Source organism: Odocoileus virginianus, chromosome 27 (genome assembly GCF_023699985.2).
Source record: "Odocoileus virginianus isolate 20LAN1187 ecotype Illinois chromosome 27, Ovbor_1.2, whole genome shotgun sequence".
NCBI classification, from domain to species: domain Eukaryota; kingdom Metazoa; phylum Chordata; class Mammalia; order Artiodactyla; family Cervidae; genus Odocoileus; species Odocoileus virginianus.
This window is the reverse complement of record NC_069700.1, coordinates 5475425-5489990: the sequence shown is the minus strand read 5'-3', so window position 1 is coordinate 5489990 and position 14566 is coordinate 5475425. Positions and strand designations below refer to the sequence as shown.

At 44.4% G+C, this 14566-nt stretch overlaps 1 long non-coding RNA gene across 5 annotated transcripts in view; it reads left to right on the top strand.

The window, feature by feature from the left end:
* Nucleotides 1-14566, top strand: part of LOC139031605 (uncharacterized) — a 94773-nt gene that overhangs the window by 36177 nt on the left and 44030 nt on the right. For all 5 annotated transcript variants that reach the window (XR_011484107.1, XR_011484105.1, XR_011484106.1 and 2 more), the window contains exon 3: nucleotides 11269-11387. This is a non-coding gene — a long non-coding RNA (uncharacterized lncRNA). The remainder of the gene's footprint in view (nucleotides 1-11268; nucleotides 11388-14566) is intronic.

Sequence of the window (14566 nt, the reverse complement as noted above, 5' to 3'; positions counted from 1 at the left end):
TGGTGTGACAGAATCAATATGTGGGCTTCTCTTTTTTTAAGTAAAATACAAAATGTTTTCTCCAAAAACGAAACACTCAACTGATTCTGTTTCAATGAGAACACAGAAATGGACTCTGTGAGGGGCACACCACTTTCTTGCCTTATCACCTACAGAACGTCCTTGAGGAATCTCCCTGTGATTTCCAGAAACTGCTCATAACTCAGTTTGTTAAATGCTAAGCCAGGTCAAAGGTAGTGGAGAATGCTACCAGTGAAAGTGATGTCTGACTCTTTGCGACCCCATGGACTATACAGTTCATGGAATTCTCCAGGCCAGAACACTGGAGTGGGTAGCCATTCCCTTCTTCAGGGGATCTTCCTAACCCAGGGATCAAGCCCAGGTCTCCCACATTAGAGGCAGATTCTTTACCAGCTGAGCCAGCAGGGAAGCCCAGTGCAACCAGGATGATGGTGATAAAGATGAAGAATAAATGAGGGCAATAACCCCTGGTGGCTCAGATCTTAAAGAGTCCACCTGCAATGCAGGAGAGATAGGTTCAGTCCCTGGTTTGGGAAGATCCCCTGGAGGAGGAAATGCCGACCTACTCCAGTATTCTTGCCTGGGAAATCTCTGTAGTCTGTGGAGTGGCAAAGAGTCGGATACAACCGAGCGACTAACACACAACACTGTGGAGGTGGAATCAATAGATCTCAGTGTCCATTTGGGTACAAGAAATAAGGTTTAAGTGTCTGCACATCTGTTACTTCATTTATCTAAGTCTAGGCTCTGGTTTTATCGATCTGGAATTTCTCCCCATTACTCAGTCATCACAAATATAATAGGTACTCAAAAAGAAGTGTATTAAATGGGATAGAATTAACACACACAAGCTGCATGGATGTTGAGTAGTGGGAAGAACCTGGATTCATGTCTGGGGGCGTTGACTCCGAGGCTGGCCCTGCAGCTTGTGGTCCACCTTCCACCCCATGAACAATGCAGTCACAGAAGCCAAGGCAACAGGCTTTGCAAGTAGGGGCGGTCAACCAACGGTTTTAAGAGCAGCAGCAAGTTTGAGGAGGAGATGTCAAGTGGATATTAAAATTGAAAGGCAATTTCTTCTAGAGTTAAGGAAAGTGGGCTCAGAATTCGGTGTGCAAGAAGATCAAGGATTAGGGTAGTAGAGGGTGAAGGTGAGGGAGTAAAGACAGTGGATATAAACTACTCCTTCGCTTCTCGGTAAATGGAAGGAACGAGGTGAGGTATACTGGAAATAGCGAGTTGACTGCGGGCTCTCTTCTCTACTTTTCTGAAATCTTGGAGCACCCGGAACACCTGATGTCTTCTCAGAGGGAATCCCCGGCCATTGGTCACCTTAGAGCCACGTGGCCTCATGATGAGGTTGGTCGGACCAGGCGCAGACAGCTGAGAGGAGCCAGCATTCCCTAAGCTAAGCAATGGCGAATGGGGTGGTTTGGTAGAAGAGCCCCGTCCAGCAGAGACCACGCGTACTGACTAACTGGTCAACCCACTCGTCCTCTGTGTCAAGAAGGTGCAACTCAGGGAGACTCGGGGAGCAGGAAAGGAGGAGGCAGAAGGAGCACGTCGTTACCAGTATCACTTGAGGAAAGAACCATGGGCATCTTCCCTGAAGAAGCAAGGCGTCTAGAACCTCAGAACTTCATATATTTTGAACAATGTCTCATTCTCTGCAGAGCCTCCTGAGAGTCTGTCTACCTTACTTGTCATTGTATCCTAATGGGAAAATAAATGATTTCAAAGAACCCAAGCACAATTCTGTCTCTTACCATCTGAAAGAATGTAACCAGCACCTGCTAAGTCTGAAAGGCGGAGTAAGGTGGAAGTGTTGGCATCCTTGCAAAAAGAAATTCTAGAAAATTCTCACAATACCAGATCCTTTAACAAAGAGTCTCCAGTGGGCATAGGCTCAATGGTCCCATCTTGAGAAAAAAGTGCAGAAAATTCGCACTGGGTCACCTGCTCTCTGGAATGGTATCCTTACCCTATGGAGTAGCTTAAGACTACAGGCAGCCTAAAAGTGCAACCTCAGTTCCTTGCAGTCTATAAAGATAAAAGGATGGATCTCTCCACCTTACAAAAGGGAAGATAAGTTAATGAAAATATTTGAGGGAGAAAAGAAATCAGAGAACTCTGGAATCGAAAGTTACCTTGGAGTTCGGAGCTCAATTGCCTTCCCCGAAAATTCAGATGTTCTAACTACTGGTACCTCAGAACGGGACTTTTAAAGAGGTGATTATGAAGTCATATGGGTGGGCCCTAGTCCAGTGTGGCTGGTGTCCTCACGAGAAGAGATTGGGACACAGACGTGCACACACAGGGAGGACCATGTGAGGATCCGGAGAGAAGACAAGCTAAGGAGAGAGGCTTCAGAAGAAACCAAACCAGCCCATGCCTAGATCTCGAGCTTCCAGCCTCTAGAACGAGGAGAGCATACGTTCTGTTGTTTAAGCCACCCCCTGGCAAGCCACCTGATCCAACTCACTCTTTCCTCCTGAAGAATCTGAGGTCCGGTGTCACACAGCTTGGGTCGGGGGCAGGTCCAGGCCCCAGGGGTTCTCCTTCTTGTCCCAGAGGACTTACACCAACCACACCCCTGAATCGGACTTGGATGCATTTCCAGAAAGGAGACAGGAAGATGATGAAAAGGGCAATGAGCAGAGTGGAAATCTACTCCGTCATCTGAAAGGAATGGGCGGGGAGATGATTTGATGGTTTGATAGCTTAAAATCCAGTGACTCTTGAGCTATCTTTTGCTGATGACTTGTTGTTCCGTATTCTTACTCCCATTCTTTGTTGCTAACTGGGAAAAACGATTGGTTGTAGGCATTCCAAAATGACTTCAGCATGATTTTTAAATACCTGGAATCATGTTGGACTAATGGATTCAAACGTAACCAAGGAGATCTTACTCTTTCATTTAATGTTTGCATCTCTGATTTGTTGACTGTCTTCCAAAACATTCTTTATTAAAAAAAAAAAAAACCTGGGACTGCTGGGGGATTCATGGTGGGAGAGTTTGATTTGTAATTCAATTTTATTTTAGTTTTAGTATCTGCTATTTTTTTTTTTTTTGTAAGCACGGGTACATTTTTAGTTTTATTTTTTTAATGTGAGGGCCTCAGAATGCTGACTGATTGTCTCCCTCCACCCAGTGTTGGTTTCAGATGACAGGCTTTTCAAAGCACAGCTCTGCGAGTTTTAGGGAAGCTCAAGATGCATTGTCTTGTCGCCTTCCTGTCCCCAGCAGCTCTTGTTGTTTCCACATCCCAGGCTGTTCTAAATCTCTAATTTCCCTCTTTTTTTTTTTAATTTAAATTTTTTTTTTACTTTGATTTCCTTCTTTGAGTGGCTGTCTCCCGTGTATTTTTATTTACAGACAAGGCAAAGAAAGCTTTTGAATCTGCATTGAAGCATGGCTACCTGAGCTTAAATTGTTGGAATCCCGGGATAATCCCAATGTTAAATGAGGGGGGAAATGCTTACAGGCTGCTCCTCAGAAAGCCCATCATTTTCCCCACACTTCTGTAGGTGAAATTCAAGTTTCGCACCTGTTTCCACTGATTGGTGTGACCGACACAGTGCCAGGCATGGTGCCGTGAGCCTGGTGGCTGGTGGCCTGGCCTGCCTGTCGCTGACACCGACATGTGAAGCTGAGACTGCTGATCAAGTCTGCCCCGACCGTCCGCGATTCTTCTGCTGGTGAAAATGCCCGGATCAGAACCTGGGGCGGGGACATGGAAACTGTGCTTTACATTCATTTTCATCACACAGAGAAGAAACAAAAACAGGCCCAATGCATATGGACCACTACAGGATGCAAAAGGTAGTGCTTCCTTAAAAACAGGATCCAAAACAAACATTCTGATCAAGGATTTGACGTTGCCATAAGGCAGTTCAACTGCCGAAAAAGGTGTATTAGGAAACAGAGTTCTGTTTTTAATCGGTGTTTTGTTTGTTCATTTGTTTTTAATAGACCTTAACAGTACCTTTTAAGGTCTTGCCCCTGAAAATTTTTTCTTAGTTGTGTGCCGTGTTCTGTGCTGTACTAAGTCACTTCAGTCGTGTCCAACTCTTTGAGACCCCATGGACTGTAGCCCACCAGGCTTCTCTGTCCATGGGATTCTCCAGGCAAGAATACTGGAGCAGGTTGCCATTTCCTTCTCTAGGGGGTCTTCCCAACCCAGGGATCGAACTCCTGTCTCTTAGGTATCCCACACTGGCAGGCAGATTCTTTGCGACTAGTGCTACCTGTGTGGTTACCAGCAAATGATATGTGAATTAATTAATATCAAGCCTTTCAAATTAGCTTTTTAAAGTGATAAACAAAATGCATTTTGTTCTAACTGAAAATAAAAACCCTTCATACTGAAATTTCTTTTAGAGTAACTAGATCAGATGCAAAACCTCTCTCTTCCACTTAATTCCTCCTTCATCTACTGCTTTCCCCAAAAGAAAGTGAAGTTATAAAGAAAGAAACAGTCTTCCTTGGATTTTGTTCACCACAGGCCTTTCAGGGAAGATGAGAAAAGGCTTGGTTGCTTCTATCTGCAATCCCTTAAACCTCCTTGGAGCTGTTTCATCATTGTGTGGCTCAACTATTTGGAACTCTGGAGAATTTTCAGGGAAAGAGAGCATAAGTGATAAATAGTTTGGAAATGAAGATCAAAAAGAAAGCATTGGGGGAACTGGGGATGTTTAGTCTAGAGAAGAGAAGGAGGAGAAGTCGTGCTTTTCCTGACTGGTGAAAAGGACGGGGACCGTTCTTTTACCCCAGAGCTGGGAAGAGCAAATGGATATAGGCAGATGCAAAGGATTTAACTTAACGTAATTTCTTTTGTTTTTGTTTTTTGAATAATAATGGAATGCTTAGGGACTCCTGAAATTATCATATAATGGTTTCAAAATGCTATTCCACACAGCAATCTGGAGATTAAGAATGTCACAGTATCCACCAAGGGGAGTAGAGAATTAATCTTATTCACATAACAGAGTCAGAAATACTTTCCATTGATAAGTGAAATAACAATGATGTTTACTTCCAACAGGAATTTAACATTCATAACACATTTGAATGGATTTTCCCTGGTGGCTCAGACAGTAAAGAATCTGTCTACAATGTGGGAGACCTGGGTTTGATCCCTGGGTGGGGAAGATCCCCTGGAGAAGGGGATGGCAACCCCCTCCAGTATTCTTGCCTGGAGAAACCAGTGGACAGAGGAGCCTGACGGGCTACAGTTCATATGGTTGCAAAGAGTCGGACATAACTAAAGCAACTTAGCACACACACGCACACATTTGAAGCTGTCTTTAAAATTTGTATCTGTCTAGCCCACCACCCTAAAGACCTAAGCACTGGTCTTTAGGAATTGGTAGGAACATATATGTTAGATTACACTTAAAGTGCCGAGTTTTCCATCCACTCTATCCATGCTGCACCAGTAGTGTACACCTGTTGTTGTTTAGTCGCTAAGTCACGTCCTACTCTTTGTGACCCCATGAACTGCAACACGCCAGGCTCCTCTGTCCTCCGCTATTTCACAGAGTTTGCTCAAGCTCATGTTCATTGAGTCAGTACTATCTAACCATCTCATCCTCTGCTGGCCCCTTCTTCTTTTGCCTTCAGTCTTTCCCAGCATCAGGGTCTTTTCCAATGAGTCGGCTCTTCGCATCACGTGGCCAAAGGATTGGAGCTTCAGCTTCAGCATCAGTCCTTCCAAAGAATATTCAGTTGCTTTCCTTTAGGATTGACTGGATTCAACTCCTTGCAGTCCAAGAGACTCTTGGGGATCTTTTCCAATACCACTATTCGAAAGCATCAGCCTTCTTTGTGGTCTAGCTATCACATCCATATATGACTACATGAAAAACCATAACTTTGACTATACTGACTTTGTCAGCAAAGTGATGTCTCTGCTTTTTAATATGCTAAGTTTGTCCTACCCACCAGTCCCCATATAACACACTTCCTTTTGTATTTTGGCCTGATTGTATATTGGGCTGATGATTCAATGGGATTTTTCCAGATTCACATCCTGCTCTTACTTGTGCGGTGGAAATCACGATTTGAGGGTACACTTTCTCTCTCACTTCCTCTCTGCCAGCCTTGCTGGCTGTCTTCTTGTGCCTCCCGTATGCCAGGGTGCTTTCCCTTCACCCCTGTGCTCAGCGGGCACCTTCATATTTGTCAGGCCTCCGTTTGTACATCACTGTTAGCCCCTGAGATCAGACCTTCCTGACGACTCTGCTCAAAGGACGTGCTCTCTCTCATCATCACCCCCGTCCATTCCCACTAAGGCCCTGTCTGCAGGCTGTAATTACAGGCTTGTCTGTCTCTCATTTGCTGTCACTCGTCTCCCACAAGAATGTGAGCCCTCCAAGAGTAGGGACTTGATCTGTCTTACTCATTCCTGCACCGCTGCTGTCCAGAAAAATGTCTAACCACGGTAGATGTTCAATAAGTATTTGTTGAGTGAATGAATCCGTTTTTAAGATTATTCAAGCCACTTGTTTCCCCTTGGTTGTCTTCCAGTGTACTCCTTGGTAAGGTATCTGACCATTAGAGGAAGAAACGTGTGTCATTTCCAGCTTCTGTTCAAAGAAGATGTGGAACTTTAATAATTAGAGGGAGGGCCTGGCTTTTAAGTCTTAGCTTTGCAGCTGTGTATCCCTTAATCAAAGATTCAGTTAGGAGAGCTGTCAGAGTTTCATGAGCAAATTTTAATTTTTCTATTTTCTGTCTGCTTTGTGAGTTTTATTTTATCTGAATTTGGAATGCGAAGTGCTATAGAAGAATTAGGGCTGCCCATATGTGATTTTCAATTATCAAAATTCTAAAAATGCTACAAAATTAACATTTTTGTTTATTTCAAGTACAGTGGTCTCAGGATTACATAACACTCACTCTTCTTAAGAATTGCAAAGTAAAGATGCTGATGTAAAACTCATTGCAACCTTGGGGTATGAACTTGTGTCTATAAAACACTGATGTAATGCTATGAGCTCATAATATAAATGGATGCTGAACCATCTGTGTTTTGTGATACACTGGATCATAAAAAAAATTTGTGTATAACTCTAAAGTGAAAAAGAAAACAAATTTTCAACTAACAGGTGTGTTGCTTCAAACATACAACTCAGCAATTCTAAATCCTGACTTGAAACAATGCCTGTGAAAGCAAAGAGTCAGGGGAAGATGTTACATTTGACACTCCTGAAAAACGTCAAAGAAGTGCCTCCAAAATGTATTAGAGAAATGGTAAATATAAGACGTTGCAAAGCAGGATAAAAGAGCCAATATAAAGTACTTCTTTACTGGAAGAAAAAGAAAGAAGAAGGAAGGACAAGGAGAGGAAGGCTGAGTGTGCTGAGGAGGGTCCATTCCTGAGCTGGTTGAAGCACTTGAGCTCAAACTCTTGGGCTGTGTAGTCAAGAGAACAATGGTCAGAATTCACCTATAGCACATCTTTATCCACATGTCTGTCGATGGACATGTAGGTTGTTGCCATGACCTTGCTACTATAAATAGTGCTGCTATGAACACAGGGGTGCTTGTATCTTTTTCAAATTAAAGTTCTGTCTGAATATATGCCCGGGAGTGGGATTGCCAGATGGTACGGCTATTTTAATAGAGATACAGGAATAATTCCAAGAGGCAGTTTGAAGGGAACAGAAACAGACATTTATCAAGGTGTTCCATACTTAATGCTTCCCTGCTGGCTCAGAGGGTAAAGCGTCTGCCTGGAATGCAGGAGACCCAGGTTTGATCCCTGGTTTGGGAAGATCCCCTGGAGTAGGAAATGGCAACCCACTCCAGTACCCTTGCCTGGAAAATCCCATGGACAGAGGAGCCTGGTAGGCTACAGTTCATGGGGTTGCAAAGAGTCAGACACGACTGAACGACTTCACTTTCACTTTTCACTTTCCATACTTTATATACATTACTTAATTCTCATGACCCTTCCAAAGAGGTGTTACTAATCCAATTTAGAGATAATTGATCAAGAGGGAGGGGTCATATGTATACCTATGGCTGATTCATGTTGATACTTGGCAGAAACCAACAAAATTCTATAAAGCAATTATCCTTCAATTAAAAAACAGGATAATTGAGTCTCAGTGACTTATTAAATATCTTACTCAAGGTCAGACAATAGAACTAGATCTGAGAACCAGCAGATTGGTTAGGTGGTGGACTAGGATGAGTCAAAGCATTTTCATTTGGCTTGTTTTATAAAAGTGTATTTGTACTTTTATTAATTTTTTTCCTCCTAAATCTGGGAACCTAACATTCATTTGTGTTTGATTGCATATCAAAGACATGGGCTGAATAGGTTAATGCCCAAAGCAAAGAGTGATGGCCAGATTTGTTTTAGTTTTGTTTCTTCATCCTTAAGACTAGCATTTGGTTTTAGTTGAGGGAAAGATGAGTTCCTGACAATAAACAGCAGTTTAATCAAGACTTATAATGAGGGCTCACCAGCTGGTTAAGGCAAGCAGCCTTCACTAGATTTGCCTGCTCTCAGCAAGTCACTCTGGGGAGCTGTGACTCTGGGCTGGAGGGGAGTCACAGAGCTGAGGTCCCTGCAAAGGGAAGCCACCTGCATGCATCCCCAGGAGTGTCCTGGTGCTGACTGCAGCCGCAGTCACCCACTTGGAGCATTTTGAAGCAGCCTCAAATAAGCTTGCAACATCAAAGTTAAAGAAGAAGGTGGGCTGAGAGTCAAGGCCACAGCACAAGTTTTAGATTTAGGTTTTAAAACCTGCAAAACTCTTATTTTTCTTCTTTATAAAGAAAAACAGAAGTTTGCAGTCTCCTTTCATTACCCACCGGTGCTTCTAAGCCATGAACTTTCCCCCACTTCGGAAACTTCTCTGGAAAATGCATTTCATGCTTGTCTACTTCAGTAAAAACCCTTGACTGAATTGTTACAAAACAGGAGACTTGGCCCAGGGAGTGTGAGAAATCTCCCGACGTGGCAAAGCCAGTTGGCATCCTTGAAGCTGTGTGTGCTCCGACCTCTGGTTTACCTGTCTTCTTGGACTGTGACCTTCTCCCAGCAGAAGGGGGGAGGGGGTTCTGACTGTTCCCGTGCCAGGGGGCCGCGAGGAGGCGGTCACAGCCCGTACGTCACCTTCTCAGACACACCGAAGGCTGTGTCTTAGGATGAGGGGGGCTGACCTGACTTTGGAGCTCAGAGCTCACCCATGCGTGAGACACAGTCTTCAGAGAATTCGGACAGCAAATCTCTCTGAAAGCCTCAACTTGGATTTTTGCTCTTATAAGGTTGTGCCTGCGTTGTTGGCAACCCACTCCAGCGTTCCTGCCTGGAGAATCCCATGGGCAGAGGAGCCTGGTGGGCTCCCGTCCAGGGAGTCAGGAGTCGCAGTCAGACACGACCGAAGCGACTTAGCCCAGAAAGCGCACACAGGGTGGCGACTGCGTCATCGTTACCTCTCGCTGCTCACGTGCTCTCACACAGACGTGACGAGCCTCCTCTGTCCCCGCTGGTACAGGCTTTTACCCGACAATCTTTAAGTAGATCTTTCGCCGCCAGTTTCCTGTTCTACAGCACTGGGGTTTCTGAACTTAACCTCTCTTCTCAAGTTCTCACCTGCTCTTTACCCCTTCACTCTCAGAAGATGATCCAAATTCTTCTTGCCTTAAGAAAAGGGAGTATTTTCAGTAAGTATTCATTGGGCATCTGCTATAAAGCAGGAATTATGCTGTTTGGGGAACATAAAGACTAGTAAGTCATGACCTCTACCCTGGAGGGGCTGATAGCTGGATGAGTGAAAGTCACTCAGTCATGTCCGACTCTGCGACCGTGGGGTCACAAAGAGTCGGACTTGACTGAGCAACTGAACTGAACTGATGTGGCACGTGGGATATTAGTTTCCTGACCAGGGATCAAACCCATGCCTCTTGCACTGGAAACTTGGAATCTTAGCCACTGAATCGCCAGGGAAGTGTCTCGCTGCCACTTTTTAAAATCAGACCCTGACTATTTCTTTTCTAGCCTGTTGGATAACCCTACTAATGAAGACTCTGCTTTCCACCTGTTTTTATTTCACTTTTTCTTCCATGTTCTTCCATGGCATTTCACAAATTACATTTCTAGAATACAGATTCTTTTTGGAAAAAAAATAATCATTCCTTAAAATAAAAATTGTTGATGATTTTCCACTGCCTGCACTAAAATTCCATTTTCTTACGTAGCTCTCAGGAACGGTGTGTCCTTGGCCCCCAGTTTTCTTTTCGAAACTCCCCTTCTTTCCTCCTCATTCCCCATAGATCATCTGATGTGGCTTCATGTGATCACAGCGTGCTGCCCTGCCTCCCCAAACTTGCCTTGAATTCTTACACCTCCCAGGACCTCCTGTGGTTTCTTCTCTACCTAGAAATGGCTTGTGAACTTGTTGGAATCATATTCATGCTTCTGAGCCCAGCTTAAGTGCCACCTTCTCTGCGAAGTCTTCCCAGACCTGTTCTCTCCTGGAAGGTCAATGGGTCTCCCTCTGTGTTCTCACGCCAGAGAAGTGAAAGTGAAGTCGCTCAGTCGTGCCCGACTCTTTGCGACCCCACAGACTGTAGCCTACCAGGCTCCTCTGTCCATGGGATTCTCTAGGCAAGAGTACTGGAGTGGGTTGCCATTTCCTTTTCCAGGGGATCTTCCCAACCCAGGTATTGAACCTGGGTCTCCCACATTGCAGGCAGATGCTTTGCATATGAGCCAGTGGGGAAGCCTATCTCTCTCTCTCTCTCTCCTCATACCAGGGTGGTTCCCAAACCTGGTTGTGCACTAGAATCAATTGAGAAGCTTTAAAAAGATCCTGAAGCCTCAGCCTTACCTCATACCTTACACCAGAATATATGAGGGAAAGTTCTGTGCATTCATAGTTTTTGAAATCTGATCTCAGGTGCTCAGAATTTGGTAAGTTCAGGTATTTATTCAAGATTCAATAATGCACACATTACTAACGGTCATCAGGAAGAACAAGATTCACTTTATTCTGGGTTAGCCTGGTTCTCGAACAAGGAATTACTTCCCTCATCAGTTAGATTGTCTCCAGGGTCTCTTTCCTTATCTCAGAAACTGAGGTTCTTTGAAAGACCAAAGAAGACAATGGATGAAGTGGCCTGCTGTGATATTCTCATCTTGGGAAAATTACAGAGGTACTTTAGAATAAAGTTGGGACGTCCCATTCCCTGTTCTGTGGTTGTAACATTTTAAATCTCCTCTCTCCCAGGCACATGTGTATGTCAGAATCTCTCCAGTTCTACCAAGTCCAACTGCCATCCTACCCATAGACAAGATTAAATAAATTGAAATGAAGTGTGCCTTGCACCACTAAACTGGGGTCTGAAGGTAAGTCTGCTGAATAAATTGTTAAAGATAGTATAATGTTTGTAAGTGAAATATGGTCAGTACTCACAGTGGATTTTTTTTATAGTTCAGATGGGAAGTATCGTGACAACTTAGTGTGTCTCAGAAAATCAAAAAGGTTCTCATTTGAGAACCAGAGCAATAAGTTTGCTATTACAGGATGGACTGGAAAGCAGCAAAGTAATAGAATTGCTTTCTTGGAGGTTTAAGTTCACTGAATAACATTTAACTGTGATCTGTAGGAGTTTTAAATTCTAGACCTCTTCCCTGTATCACCAAGCCCAGCTATTGTTCTGATCCTCAGGGATGTGAAGTGCTAACACATCTGTATGTTCCATGATTGGGTAGACCAGAGCTCTGCACTCCTCCCCACACACTCCTGCCCTTTGCAAGGATGCTCACACACCACACATGCATGTACATATACGTACGTCCACACCACCATGGCTGGTCTGGCCACAGCCCGGGTCTAGAAGAGACTCTGACATTTAAGGTTGCTGTTTTCTTTGGCTTTTAAATCATGATCTTACTGTGGAATCCAAAACTCAGACAAACATGATGTCAGTGAAAGTCACAGCAGGATCATTTGTGGAGGTTTGATATCTTTAAATTAAAGAAAACAAAAAACAGTGAGAGTGGGTCCTTAAGAATCAACATTTTATAACCCGAGTCATGCTCATGTTTTTGCTCCTTTGCTTAGAAAAAAAACAGTATCTCAGAGCTGACCCAAAACCTGGCTGGTGGTGCATGGCACGGTAGGAGGGGGCCCTGAGCACCAAGGAATAAGGAGGAGGATCCTCCTGCCCTTGGGGTCCAGGCGGAGGCTGAAGACCTGAGGTTCTGGAGGACGATCCTTCTCCTCACTCACACAGAAAACATGTCCATAAGAACAGTGTATCTAAAATATTTTTATTTAAAATTTTATTTTAAGGTTCACTGTTCTGAACCCTAAAAATGAGCAAAAGTGACTTCCCCTGCCACCAATCCCCCACTGGCAAAGCTGCCTCTTACCTGTCGAGGTTCAGTTGAATTCAGTGGTTCTCAACACGTGGTCCCCAGGCCAGCAGCAGCATTGATCCAGAACTTGTTAGAAAAACAAATTCTCTGGCCCCTCCCCAGACTTGGCGGCTCAGATGGTAAAGAATCCACCTGCAATGCAGCAGACCTGGGTTTGAGTTGGGAAGATTCCCTGGAGAGGGAATGGCAGCTCACTCCAGTATTCTTGCCTGAAGAATCCCATGGACAGAGGAACCTGGCAGGCTACAGTGCCTGGGGTCGCAAAGTCAGACATGACTGAGGGAGTAACGCTTTGACTTTCACCCCAGGTTGGCCGAATCAGAAACTCTGGGGGTAAGACCCAGAAATGGGTGCTTTGACTGGGTTTCTAGGTGATGCTGAGGCAGGCTCAAGTTGAGGACCACTGGTGTCAAACGATTCTCTCTATGAAGAACCAATGGGTTGAATCTAAGCCACCCATTCGGCACTGCTTACTGATAACACAGAAAAACCAATAGGGTCTCTAGAGTATTTGAGCCTTGTTTCTGACAGTTTTGTCATGTCAAAGAAAAGGGAGTAAGGCAGGGATGGAGAAAAACATGTTTTTCAGCCAAGTCCCATTGATGTAAAAAGTGAAAAGTTGAGTGTCACATAAAGGCACAAAAAATAAACCCACTTAGATTTTCCTTTTGTTACTTCCACTAAGAGATAGAACATGTTCAATTTGCTTTTTTTCCCAGCTAACTATGAAGAACAAAAGGCAAAGCCAGGGAAAATAGCTGTTTTCTGTTGTGGTTAATTAAAGGAGAGATACCAGACTCTACAGAAGAACTCATTTTATTGAAGGGCAGAGGCTTTCTCTGTACTTCTTTATGTACCTAGCGCACTAGAGGACGAGACGGTTGGATGGCATTACCGACTCTATGGACAGGAGTCTGAGCAAACTCCAGGAGGTAGGGAAGGACAGGGAAGCCTGGCGTGCTGCAGTCCATGGGGTCACAAAGAGTTGGACACGATTCAGTGACTGAACAAAACATATTCCTTAGTCTGAAATAGGTATCTAATAAATATTCATTAAAATTGAGGGGAAAGGCAAGTAGGAGCAAAGAAAAAGAAGTAAAAAGATAAAACTGGAAAAGCATCACAGGGAGAAATATAAACTTGAGAGACAAAGAAACATCGATAGGAGCAGGAAGATGCCAGGGAGAAGCCAAAGAAAGTGACAGAGGGAAAAAACAAAGTGGTGGTACCCTGAGAAACAGAGAACCAGCCTGACTTATCAGTCACACAAATCAGGCTCATGAACTTCAGAGGCAACGATCTAGCTGCTCAGGCATGCAGCTTTTTCCCCCTTTAAAAATTGCCTCTAAAACTCTTTGTCCCAGAAGGCTGGCCAAGTTTCAAGGACTAAGGAGCAGACTCTTAGGGACACAGCGTGCGTGCTAAGTCACTTCAGTCGTGTCTGACTCTGTGCAACCCCATGGACTGTAGCCCGCCAGGCTCCTCTGTCCATGGGATTCTCAGGCAAGAATACTGGAGTGAGTTGCCATGCCCTCCTCCAGGACCCTCCGACCCAGGGATCGAAAATGCAACTCCTGAGGCTTGTGCATTGGCAGGCGGGTTCTTTAGGTGGAATCCAGCACCACCTGGGATTTTTACCTAAAGAAGGAACACCTGCCATCAAGAAGAGATACTTGGATGTGAGCTGAGTGGATTATGAGATAGTGATCTCCCTGTCACAAGATATTCACGCCAAGGAGTCCAGGTAGCTGCAAGGAATACGACAGATGCTGTATCAGAAGGAGGGGGACTTCCCTGTTGGTCCAGTAGCTAAGACTCTGAGCTCCCCATGCAGGGGGCCCAGGTTTGATCCGTGATCAGGGATCTCACATGCCGCAACAAAGTTTCACAGACTGCATCGAAGATCAGAGATCCCATGTGCTACAACTAAGGCCCTGTGCAGCCGAATGAAAAAAATTTTTTTTCTTTAAAGAAGAAGGGGAAGGGAGAGGTTGATTCTTTCAAAATCTTCAGCTTTACTGAGCATATTTCTCAGAGTTCGACCTCACAGCTGTTGTTTCACAGATAGTAAGCGTGGGAAATATGGCTCAATGGACCAAAGCCTGTGAATTCTCAACTTGAACCAAAATTCACCTTCACCTCTT